Raw genomic sequence first — 12,988 nt, 5'->3', positions numbered from 1 at the left:
TATAATTTCTGAGGACTCTGTTCTGTTCCATTGGTCTATATCTCTGTTTTGGTACCAGTACCATGCTGTTTTGGTTACTGTAGCCTTGTAGTATAGTTTGAAGTCAGGTAGCGTGATGCCTCCAGCTTTGTTCTTTTGACTTAGGATTGTCTTGGAGATGCGGGCTCTTTTTTGGTTCCATATGAACTTTAAAGCAGTTTTTTCCAATTCTGTGAAGAAACTCATTGGTAGCTTGATGGGGATGGCATTGAATCTATAAATTACCTTGGGCAGTATGGCCATTTTCACGATATTGATTCTTCCTATCCATGAGCATGGTATGTTCTTCCATTTGTTTGTGTCCTCTTTTATTTCACTGAGCAGTGGTTTGTAGTTCTCCTTGAAGAGGTCCTTTACATCCCTTGTAAGTTGGATTCCTAGGTATTTTATTCTCTTTGAAGCAATTGTGAATGGAAGTTCATTCCTGATTTGGCTCTCTGTTTGTCTGTTACTGGTGTATAAGAATGCTTGTGATTTTTGCACATTAATTTTGTATCCTGAGACTTTGCTGAAGTTGCTTATCAGCTTAAGGAGATTTTGGGCTGAGACAATGGGGTTTTCTAAATATACAATCATGTCATCTGCAAACAGGGACAATTTGACTTCTTCTTTTCCTAACTGAATACCCTTGATTTCTTTCTCTTGCCTGATTGCCCTAGCCAGAACTTCCAACACTATGTTGAATAGGAGTGGTGAGAGAGGGCATCCCTGTCTTGTGCCAGTTTTCAAAGGGAATTTTTCCAGTTTTTGCCCATTCAGTATGATATTGGCTGTGGGTTTGTCATAAATAGCTCTTATTATTTTGAGGTACGTTCCATCAATACCGAATTTATTGAGCGTTTTTAGCATGAAGGGCTGTTGAATTTTGTCAAAAGCCTTTTCTGCATCAATTGAGATAATCATGTGGTTCTTGTCTTTGGTTCTGTTTATGTGCTGGATTATGTTTATTGATTTGCGAATGTTGAACCAGCCTTGCATCCCAGGGATGAAGCCCACTTGATCATGGTGGATAAGCTTTTTGATGTGTTGCTGAATCCGGTTTGCCAGTATTTTATTGAGGATTTTTGCATCGATGTTCATCAGGGATATTGGTCTAAAATTCTCTTTTTTTGTTGTGTCTCTGCCAGGCTTTGGTATCAGGATGATGTTGGCCTCATAAAATGAGTTAGGGAGGATTCCCTCTTTTTCTATTGATTGGAATAGTTTCAGAAGGAATGGTACCAACTCCTCCTTGTACCTCTGGTAGAATTCAGCTGTGAATCCATCTGGTCCTGGACTTTTTTTGGTTGGTAGGCTATTAATTGTTGCCTCAATTTCAGAGCCTGCTATTGGTCTATTCAGGGATTCAACTTCTTCCTGGTTTAGTCTTGGAAGAGTGTAAGTGTCCAGGAAATTATCCATTTCTTCTAGATTTTCCAGTTTATTTGCGTAGAGGTGTTTATAGTATTCTCTGATGGTAGTTTGTATTTCTGTGGGGTCGGTGGTGATATCCCCTTTATCATTTTTAATTGCGTCGATTTGATTCTTCTCTCTTTTCTTCTTTATTAGTCTGGCTAGTGGGCTGTCAATTTTGTTGATCTTTTCAAAAAACCAACTCCTGGATTCATTGATTTTTTGGAGGGTTTTTTGTGTCTCTATCTCCTTCAGTTCTGCTCTGATCTTAGTTATTTCTTGCCTTCTGCTAGCTTTCGAATGTGTTTGCTCTTGCTTCTCTAGTTCTTTTAATTGCGATGTTAGAGTGTCAATTTTTGATCTTTCCTGCTTTCTCTTGTGGGCATTTAGTGCTATAAATTTCCCTCTACACACTGCTTTAAATGTGTCCCAGAGATTCTGGTATGTTGTATCTTTGTTCTCATTGGTTTCAAAGAACATCTTTATTTCTGCCTTCATTTCGTTATGTACCCAGTAGTCATTCAGGAGCAGGTTGTTCAGTTTCCATGTAGTTGAGCGGTTTTGATTGAGTTTCTTAGTCCTGAGTTCTAGTTTGATTGCACTGTGGTCTGAGAGACAGTTTGTTATAATTTCTGTTCTTGTACATTTGCTGAGGAGTGCTTTACTTCCAATTACGTGGTCAATTTTGGAGTAAGTATGATGTGGTGCTGAGAAGAATGTATATTCTGTTGATTTGGGGTGGAGAGTTCTATAGATGTCTATTAGGTCTGCTTGCTGCAGAGATGAGTTCAATTCCTGGATATCCTTGTTAACTTTCTGTCTCGTTGATCTGTCTAATGTTGACAGTGGAGTGTTGAAGTCTCCCATTATTATTGTATGGGAGTCTAAGTCTCTTTGTAAGTCTCTAAGGACTTGCTTTATGAATCTGGGTGCTCCTGTATTGGGTGCATATATATTTAGGATAGTTAGCTCTTCCTGTTGAATTGATCCCTTTACCATTATGTAATGGCCTTCTTTGTCTCTTTTGATCTTTGATAGTTTAAAGTCTGTTTTATCAGAGACTAGTATTGCAACCCCTGCTTTTTTTTGTTCTCCATTTGCTTGGTAAATCTTCCTCCATCCCTTTATTTTGAGCCTATGTATGTCTCTGCGTGTGAGATGGGTCTCCTGAATACAGCAGACTGATGGGTCTTGACTCTTTATCCAGTTTGCCAGTCTGTGTCTTTTAATTGGAGCATTTAGTCCATTTACATTTAAGGTTAATAATGTTATGTGTGAACTTGATCCTGCCATTATGATATTAACTGGTTATTTTGCTCGTTAGTTGATGCAGTTTCTTCCTAGCCTCAATGGTCTTTACATTTTGGCATGTTTTTGCAATGGCTGGTACCGGTTGTTCCTTTCCATGTTGAGTGCTTCCTTCAGGGTCTCTTGTAAGGCAGGCCTAGTGGTGACAAAATCTCTAAGCATTTGCTTATCTGTAAAGGATTTTATTTCTCCTTCACTTATGAAACTTAGTTTGGCTGGATATGAAATTCTGGGTTTAAAATTCTTTTCTTTAAGAACGTTGAATATTGGCCCCCACTCTCTTCTGGCTTGTAGAGTTTCTGCTGAGAGATCTGCTGTTAGTCTGATGGGCTTCCCTTTGTGGGTAACCCGACCTTTCTCTCTGGCTGCCCTTAAGATTTTTTCCTTCATTTCAACTTTGGTGAATCTGGCAATTATGTGTCTTGGAGTTGCTCTTCTCGAGGAGTATCTTTGTGGCGTTCTCTGTATTTCCTGGATTTGAATGTTGGCCTGCCCTACTAGGTTGGGGAAGTTCTCCTGGATGATATCCTGAAGAGTGTTTTCCAACTTGGTTCCATTTTCCCCCTCACTTTCAGGCACCCCAATCAGACGTAGATTTGGTCTTTTTACATAATCCCATACTTCTTGCAGGCTTTGTTCATTTCTTTTTCTTCTTTTTTCTTTTGGTTTCTCTTCTCGCTTCATTTCATTCATTTGATCTTCAATCGCTGATACTCTTTCTTCCAGTTGATCGAGTCGGTTACTGAAGCTTGTGCATTTGTCACGTATTTCTCGTGTCATGGTTTTCATCTCTTTCATTTCGTTTAGGACCTTCTCTGCATTAATTACTCTAGCCATCAATTCTTCCACTTTTTTTTCAAGATTTTAGTTTCTTTGCGCTTGGTACGTAATTCCTCCTTTAGCTCTGAGAAATTTGATGGACTGAAGCCTTCTTCTCTCATCTCGTCAAAGTCATTCTCCGTCCAGCTTTGATCCGTTGCTGGCGATGAGCTGCGCTCCTTTGCCGGGGGAGATGCGCTCTTATTTTTTGAATTTCCAGCTTTTCTGCCCTGCTTTTTCCCCATCTTTGTGGTTTTATCTGCCTCTGGTCTTTGATGATGGTGGTGTACTGATGGGGTTTTGGTGTAGGTGTCCTTCCTGTTTGATAGTTTTCCTTCTAACAGTCAGGACCCTCAGCTGTAGGTCTGTTGGAGATTGCTTGAGGTCCACTCCAGACCCTGTTTGCCTGGGTATCAGCAGCAGAGGCTGCAGAAGATAGAATATTTCTGAACAGCGAGTGTACCTGTCTGATTCTTGCTTTGGAAGCTTCCTCTCAGGGGTGTACTCCTCCCTGTGAGGTGTGGGGTGTCAGACTGCCCCTAGTGGGGGATGTCTCCCAGTTAGGCTACTCAGGGGTCAGGGACCCACTTGAGCAGGGAGTCTGTCCCTTCTCAGATCTCAACCTCCGTGTTGGGAGATTCACTGCTCTCTTCAAAGCTGTCAGACAGAGTCGTTTGCGTCTGCAGATGTCTGCTGCGTTTGTTTAGTTTACTGTGCCCTGTCTCCAGAGGTGGAGTCTACAGAGACAGGCAGGTTTCCTTGAGCTGCTGTGAGCTCCACCCAGTTCGAGCTTCCCAGCGGCTTTGTTTACCTACTTAAGCCTCAGCAATGGCGGGCGCCCCTCCCCCAGCCTCGCTGCTGCCTTGCCGGTAGATCACAGACTGCTGCGCTAGCAATGAGGGAGGCTCCGTGGGTGTGGGACCCTCCCGGCCAGGTGTGGGATATGATCTCCAGGTGTGCCTGTTTGCTTAAAGCGCAGTATTGGGGTAGGAGTTACCCGATTTTCCAGGTGTTGTGTGTCTCAGTTCCCCTGGCTAGGAAAAGGGACTCCCTTCCCCCTTGCGCTTCCCAGGTGAGGCAATGCCTCGCCCTGCTTCAGCTCTCGCTGGTCGGGCTGCAGCAGCTGACCAGCACCGATTGTCCGGCACTCCCCAGTGAGATGAACCCAGTACCTCAGTTGAAAATGCAGAAATCACCGGTCTTCTGTGTCGCTCGCGCTGGGAGTTGGAGACTGGAGCTGCTCCTATTCGGCCATCTTGCTCCGCCCCCTCCTCAGGAAAGTGTTTTTTATGCATTTACCTCTTTTAACCCTCAGAAGTCGTTATTATTATCCCCATTTGCCCATTTTACAGATGAGGAAGCTGAGATGTAGGAGGTTAGATAAGGTTGCCTGGGGTCGGGTGGTGGAGGTGGCAGCAGCAGGCACAAAATTGTCACTTTGGCAGCACATATACCAAACTTGGAATAATGCAGAGAAGCTTAGCATGGTCCTATGCAAGGATGACAAACAGATTCGTGAAGTATTCCATATATTTTTAAAATGTTCTTAAAAAAAATTCTTGGCCATGCGTGGTGGCTTACGCCTATAATCCCAGCACTTTGGGAGGCCAAGGCAGGTGGATCATGAGCTCAGGAGTTTGAGACCAGCCTGGCCAACATGGTGAAACCCCATATCTACTAAAAATACAAAAGTTAGCCAGGTGTGGGCATGCCTGTAATCCCAGCTACTCCAGAGGCTGAGGCAGGAGAAGTGTTTGAATCTGGGAGGCCGAGATTGCAATAAGCCAAGATTGCAGCACTGCACTCCAGCCTAGGTGACAGAGCAAGACTCCCATCTTGAAAAAAAAAAAAAAATTATTGTCTCTGAGCCACGTGCCTGAGTCCTGTGCTTGGCAGCTTCTGCTGAGAGCAGAAGCCAGCGATCAGGCCATTTTCTCCCCCACGACCTCGAGGAATGCTCTCCAGACAGGCGTTTGCCTTTCCTGTGGCTGCAGAGATCACCGGCCACCTTTGGCAGGTCCTCTCTCTTCCTTTCCTTCCCTTTGTTTAAGGATTTCAGGCGCACGGACTTGGGGGACTGATGTCCCCCATTTGATGGCTTGCTGTCACCACCCATCTGGACTTGAATCCTCTTTTGAGATTATCGTGGTTGTGTCTTTCGCCTTTCTCTAGGTCTAATCCTAGTCCCCTCCCCCACAGGCATCCACTCCAGGGTAAACATCACAGGTTTCTTCCAATTTCCTTTGTGTGTTGATCATTTGTGTATGTCATGTTTGGAAAGTGTATGTTTGGAAAGTGTTAGGGGTTTATTTTTCAGAGGGGATGTTATTTTTAATTTTTTAAGGTCATAAATAACACTGTTTCTTTTCTTTCTTTTTTTTTTTTTTTTTACTTTTAAATAAACTTTATATTTTAGAATAGAATTGGAATTCCAGAGATGTTGTAAAGATACTGCAGGGAGTTCCTAGATGCCTCTTCTCACTTCTGCCTATTAACATATAGTAGGGTACATGTGTCACAATTGATGAACCAATATTGATATATTATTAGTAACTTGTCTATACTTTTTCAGATTTCCTTAGTTTTCTTGTTGTTGCTGTCATTGTTTTCTGAGACAGGGTCTCACTTTGTCATTCAGGCTGGAGTTCAGTGGCACAGTCATGGCTCACTGCAGCCTCCACCTCCCCGGACTCAGGTGATCCCCCCCACCTCAGCCTCCCGAATAGATGGGACTGCAGGTTTGAGCCACCACGAATGGTTATTTATTTTATTTTATTTTTTGGTAGAGATGGGGTTTTGCCATGTTGGCCAGGCTAGCCTAGAACTCCTGGGCTCAGGAGATCCCCTTCCTGCCTTGGCCTCCCACAGTACTGGGATTACAGGTGTTGAGCCAGGACGCCTGGTCTTATTTCCTTCGTTTTAACCTGACGTCCTTGTTCTGTTCTAGGATCTCATCTAGGAGACATTACATCGACTCCTGAGGCTCCTCTGCTGGGACAGTTCCTCAGGCTTTCCTTATTTTTTGATGATCTTGACAGTTTTGAGGAGTACTGGTCAGGTGTTTTGTAGAATGTTTCTCAGCTGGGATTTGTCTGGTGATTCTTTCATGGTTAGACTGGGATTATGGGTTTGTGAAAGGGAGACCACAGAGGGGCAGTGCTATTTTCATTACATCATATTGAGGCTCCCCTTGGCTGGCGGTTACATCACTCCTGTCTCTGCCTCTGTGGTCACACACCTTCTTCTCTTCTCTCTGTCAAATCACCCTGTATCTCTCTTCTAAGGATACTTGCACTGGATTTACGGCCTACCCGGGTAATTCAGGATGATCTCATCTCAAGGTCTTTAACTCAACCTTCTACAAAGACCCTTTTTTCCAAATAAGATCACACTGACAGATTCCAGGAATTTGGATGTGGACTTCCTTCTTTTTTTCGAGACAATGTCTCACTCTGTTGCCCATGCTGGAGTGCAGTGGTGCCATCTCGGCTCACTGTAACCTCTGCCTCTGGGTTCAAATGATTCCCATGCCTCAGCCTCCAGAATAGCTGGGATTACAGGCATGTGCCACTACGCCTGGCTAATTTTTGTATTTTTAGTAGAGACAAGGTTTCACCATGTTGGCCTGGATGGTCTTGAACCCCTGGCCTCCAGCGATCTGCCTGCCTTGGCCTCCCAAAGTGCTGGGATTACAGGCATGAGCCACCACACCTGGCCTGGACTTACCTTTTTGAGGGCCACCATTCAAACCACTATACCCACATGTGAATTTTATCTTTCATGAATTGTGCTTTTGGTGTATCTTAAAACTCGTCACTAAACCTAAGGCCATGCATATTTTCTCTGGTTTTCTTGTAAAAGTTTCATAGTTTTACATTTTACATTTAGATTTGTGATTCATTTTGAGTACATTTTTGTGTAAGGTGTAAGGTCTGTGGCTAGGTTCTTTTTTTTTTCATATGAATATCTCTTTGATCCAGCCCTTTTTGTTGGAAAGACAATTCTCTCTTCATTGAATTGCCTTTGTGCCTTTGTAAAAAATCAGTTGAATACAGTTGGTCTATTATTTGTGTTCTCTTCTGTTCCATGGATCTATGTTTCTATTCTCTCACCAATTTCAGCAATCTCGATTGTTGTAGTCTTATAGTAAGTCTTAAATTGGGTAATGTGAGTCCTTTGTTGTTCTTCAGTATTGTGCTGGCTATTCTAGGTTCTTTGCCTTTCTATATAGATTTAAGTCAGTTTGTTGATACCTACAAAATAGCTTGCTGAGCTTTTGATTAGGAATCTGTATCAAGTTGGGAAGAACTGACATTTTACCAATATTGAGTCATCCAATCTATGAACATTCCAGTCCAATCTTCACTTATGTTTTATTTTTATTTTTTGAGATGGAGTTCCACTCTGTCGCCCAGGAAGGAATGTAGTGGCGTTATCTCACTGCAACCTCTGCCTCCCAGGTTCAAACGATTCTCCTGCCTCAGCCACCATGCCTGGCCACTTTTACTTTCTTTACATAAATCTAAGTTTCTGACTGTTATCATCTTCCTTTTGCCTGAATAATTTCTTCTGCTTTTTTTGTTTGTTTGTTTGTTTTGATACGGAGTCTTACTCTATCACCCAGGCTGGAGTACCGTGGCACAATCTTGACTCACTGCAACCTTCACCTCCCAGGTTCAAGCGATTCTCCTGCCTCAACCTTCCAAGTAGCTGGGACTACAGGTGCACGCCACCACGCCCGGCTAATTTTTTGTATGTTTTTAGTAGAGACAGGGTTTCCCCATGTTAGCCAGGATGGTCTCGATCTCCTGACCTCTTGATCCACCCGCCTCAGCCTCCCAAAGTGCTGGGATTACAGGCGTGAACCACCATGCCCAGCCTCATTCATTCACTTTAAATGTTTCTCCTCCTCTTTGCATAGTTTTATGTCAGCTGCAACTCTTAACTTTGTTCTTCTATGAGTTTGGTATTTCCTACATCTATCCTTCTCCAGCTTCTTTTAATATTTTTTCTTTGTCTTTGTTTTTCTGTGGTTTATTTATTTATTTTTGGAGGGGCATGGTTTGGAGAGAGACAGGTAGCAGTACTTTTTTACAAAACTTTATTTTATTTCAGTAGTTTTTGGGGAACAGGTGGTTTTTGGTTACATGACAAGTAACCAAAATCTCAAAATTGAGATTTTGGTGCACTCATCACTCAAGCAGTGTACACTGTACCCAAAGTGTAGTCTTTTATCCCTTACCCCCTCCCACCCTTCCCCATGAGTCCCCAAAGTTCATTAATCATTCTTATGCCTTTGCATCTTCATAGCTTAGTTTTAACTTGTAAGCAAGAACATATGATGTTTGGTTTTCCATTCCTGAGTTACTTCACTTAGAATAATGGTCTCCAATTCCATCCAGGTTACTGTGAATGCCATTATTTTGTTCTTTTTTATGGCTGAGTAGTATTCCATTACACACACACACACACACACACATATACACACACACACACATATCTCCCATGGAATATATGGAATGTATATCCTACCCAGTAATGGGATTTCTGAATCAAATGGTAGTTCTACTTTCAGTTTTTTCTGTAGGTCAAATATGATGTACCTAGGTGTTTTTTGTTTTGTGTTTGTTGATTTGTATATTTATTCTGCTTGGTGTTTTCTAAGCTTCCTGGATCTGCAATTTGGAAAATAGTAGCCATTATTAGCTCAAATACTTCCGCTCCATTTTCTCTTTCTTGTCCTGCATTTCAGTTATGCATATCCTATACTTTTTGATATTGTCTCACAATTCCCAGATTCTCTGTTCTGTTTTTGTCATTATTTTTCTTTCCCTTTGCGTTTCAGTTTAGGAAGCTTCTACTGACTGATATTCAAGGTCCTTGATTCTTTGACCATGTTTACTCTGTTGATGACCCCATCAGAGGCATTCTTCATTTCTGTTATAGTGTTCTTAACTTCTAGGATTTTTTTTTTTTTGATACTTAGAATTTCAACTCTGCTTACATTATCCATGTGTTCTTGTATATTGCCTACTTTATTCACTAGGGATGTTGCATATTAATCATAATTATTTTAAATTATCTGTCTGATATACAACACTTGTGTCATATCTGAGTCTGGTTCTGATGATTGATTTGCCTCTTCAGATTGTATTTTTTTTCTTGCTTTTTGGTATGCCTTGTAATTTTCTGTTGAAAGCTGGATTTGTTGTATTGGGTAATAGGAACTGAGATAAAGAGGTTTTTAGTGTGGAGATTTGTGTTAATTCGTCTAGGAGTTGGGTTGTGTTTAATTTTTAATCTAGGTGTGTGATCCAGAGTCTTTAAATTCCTCTAGTGTCCTTGTTTTCATCTCCTCTTGACATCGGGCTTCCCTAAGGACTCCTCCTCAGAAAAAGTCTGTGCCTTGCAGCTCTTTCTGTTGTTATATTGGACTCTTCGTGTGGTGGCTTTGCTATTCGTTAGCTTTGTGACTTTGAGCATGTTTCTTCACTAAGTCTCTTTCCTCACATGTAAAATAAGAACAATATTCTCTTATAGAACTGTGTTGAGGATTAAGTGGAATATTAAATTAAAACACTGAGCACTGTGCCTGATATAGACTAGATTCTTGATTGAATCAATGGGCCTGTGTGGCTCAAAGTCACTAATTGCTACTTGTTTCATTGGCTAGTGACACAGAGTATTGCTTTTCCTCCCTCAACCATGTAGTTAGAATCAGAACTCATTTCTCCTCATCCCAGTGGCTCAGCAGTATGGATGTTGCAATAGACAAGTTGTTAAAAATAAATGAACGGTGCCTCCCAGGTACCCCAGATGCTTTAAGCAGCACCTAATGACATATTTAAGTGTAGAAACTGACGGAACCATCTCCCTCTCTTGAGAAAATAATGACCTCTCTAATTGCACACTGACCCAAGATACATTCTCCCAAGTAAATAATACACTGTTCAGAAGCATCCTAATTAGGTATTTACCACAGAGATGTCAATGGCTTCATCTTGCTCCCCAGGGAACTATTAAGCATCATATCAGGGCTGATAGAACTGAAAAACAAACTGGCCTCAAGAAAAACTGTGTCAGTGAGTTTCCATGAGAAGATAGAGAGGTGGGGCTCCAGGAAGGAGAAACAATTGGCCGACCCTAGGATTAGGCGGCCTCTCTACATGCATAGAGGCAGCTTCTCTCAAAGACAGCCACGAGTCAGATGGACAGGCAGGACCCCTTGCCCCATCCTCTTAAATTAGGAGTTGAGACTGTGTGGCGGATGCCTATTGCCCAAGCTCAGATTGCTGAAACAACAGCTGGCCTAGGAGCTGGGGTTCCAACCATTAGGAATCGCTTGCTTGCTGGAGGTGGTGGTGGGGTGAAGGGTTCTCTCTGTGTCCTTTTTCCAGTTCTCACTGTCCCCTGGTAACCAGCAGCTCCTAGAGGGAAAGGGAGCTTCAGACAGCCTTGGCTGAGGAAGAGAAAGTGACCTGGTGGCCTTCCCTTCTTTCTTCTCTCTCCCTCCGTCTCTTCTCTTTCACTTCTCACTGTCCCATTTCCCATTCTTCCTTCCTCTCCCCTTCTTCTCTCACTTATTTTCTTCCTCTCCCACCTCAGTTCTCACCTCTCTTCTTCTGTCTTTCCCTGTGTCCTCCTTCTGCCTCCCTTCCTCCTCCAGAGGAAGAGGGAAAATCCACTCCATCTTCTCACTAGAAGTTTGCAGGAGAGCTCAGTCCTGGAGCTTTGCTCTTTCATGTTTGGGCATCATCCACTGAGCCTCAGGGTGGAAGTCATAGAACCCTCCCGGTCGAAAACCTCTGTGGATACACTGTGAAGTACATGGGCTGCGCTTGGGATCTACCTGCAGATTACACACTCAGATGGGGAGGACTCTTCTCAGCACAGAGGGGCAGCAGCAGACACAGTCAATGAAGGGGGCCGAGGAGCACCTGGATCTCCTTCTCATCTTGGCTAGTTCTGCAGTGGTCCAAAGAATATGCCCTTTTATCTTCATCCACAAAGCCCTTCTTGTCTAGCACAGAAAGGTGCTACCTGCATGGACAGAGTCAAAGGGACCTCAAAGGTTGCCTAGTCCTGGAATTCTGGGTTCTATGGACTGGGGGGTTGTATTAGTCTATTGGGGCTGCCATCACAAAACCCCACAAGCTTGGGGGCTTAAATAACAGATGTTTTTTCTCACAGTTCTGAAGGCTGGAAGTCCAAGATCAAGGTGTCATCAGGATTGGTTCCTTCTGAGGCCTCTCTCTTCGGCTTGCAGGCGGCCGCCTTTTCTCTGTCTTCACATGGTCTTACCTCTGTGCCTGAGTCCTAATCTGCTTTTCTTATAAGGACACCAGTCATATTGGATTAGGGCCCACTAGATGCCTCATTTTACCTGAGTCATCTCTTTAAAGGCCCTAACTCCAAATACAGTCATATTCAGAGGTACTGAGGGTTACAGCTTCAACACGTGAATTTTGGAGAGGACATAGTTCATGGATAAAACTGGGGGGTAAGAGGCCAGGCACAGTGGCTCACACCTGTAATCCCAGTGCTTTGGGAGGCCAGGGAGGGTGGATCACCTGAAATCAGAAGTTCGAGACCAGCCTGACCAACGTGGTGAAACCCTGTCTCTACCAAAAATACAAAATTAGCTGGGCGTGGTGGTGCACACCTGTAATCCGAGCTACTTGGGAGGCTGAGGCAGGAGAATTGCTAGAACCCAGAAGGTGGAGGTTGCAGTGAACTGAAAGATTATGCCATTGCATTCCAGCCTGGGTGACAAGTGGGAAAATCTGTCTCAAAAAAAAAAAAAAAAAAAAAAAAAAGAAAAAAAGAAATTGGGGAGAAATGGAAAGGGAACAATTATATTTTTATTTTCACTAACTTCCAGCTGAAGTGTAGCATTTCCTTCCTTGCTTGTAGCCAGCAAGCTATAGCAGCATCAGGAGCTCCTATGACATTGCTGTTAATAGAAACCACAAACATTTCATATCAATTACGGTTGTCACAGACATCTTGAAATATTGTTTACTCTCACAACTACTTTAAAATTACAGTTATTATACCTATCGCTCAGGCTTGTTTTTAATTGCATTTATTAGGGAGTACATATATTGCCACATAACAAATTTCTTTTTACACTATGTTTATAATTGTATTACAGTTGGTTTCCCTTGTAAATCCTATTTCATCTCATGCATTTCAAAACACTGTTCGGAGAAGAAATCCATAAGCCTCATCAAACTGTCAAAGGGATCCAACAGCACACAAAAGAACCCTAGACCTAGTTTCAACTGTCTTTTTTTTTTTTTTTTTAAACAATGAAGGAGAATGGGGTCCAGGGAGGGCAACTTAGTTGTCCGTGGTCACACAACTAGTTATGGAATGTTTGGGACTAGAGTTTAGGTCTTAGGATTCCTTGTCCACAGCTTGACCCACT

General features: G+C 42.7%; 1 protein-coding gene and 1 non-coding gene across 2 annotated transcripts in view; both read left to right on the top strand.

Moving 5' to 3' along the window:
* Positions 1-12,988, top strand: part of RIN3 (Ras and Rab interactor 3) — a 768,425-nt gene that overhangs the window by 329,351 nt on the left and 426,086 nt on the right. The window lies entirely within an intron of this gene.
* LOC126960199 (U6 spliceosomal RNA) lies at positions 4,991-5,093 on the top strand. The gene has a single exon (XR_007727784.1). It is a non-coding gene; the product is annotated as a U6 spliceosomal RNA (small nuclear RNA).

This window comes from Macaca thibetana, chromosome 7 (assembly GCF_024542745.1).
Source record: "Macaca thibetana thibetana isolate TM-01 chromosome 7, ASM2454274v1, whole genome shotgun sequence".
Classification (NCBI taxonomy): domain Eukaryota; kingdom Metazoa; phylum Chordata; class Mammalia; order Primates; family Cercopithecidae; genus Macaca; species Macaca thibetana.
Note: the sequence above shows the minus strand (reverse complement) of the source record. Positions and strands in the feature narration are given on the sequence as shown.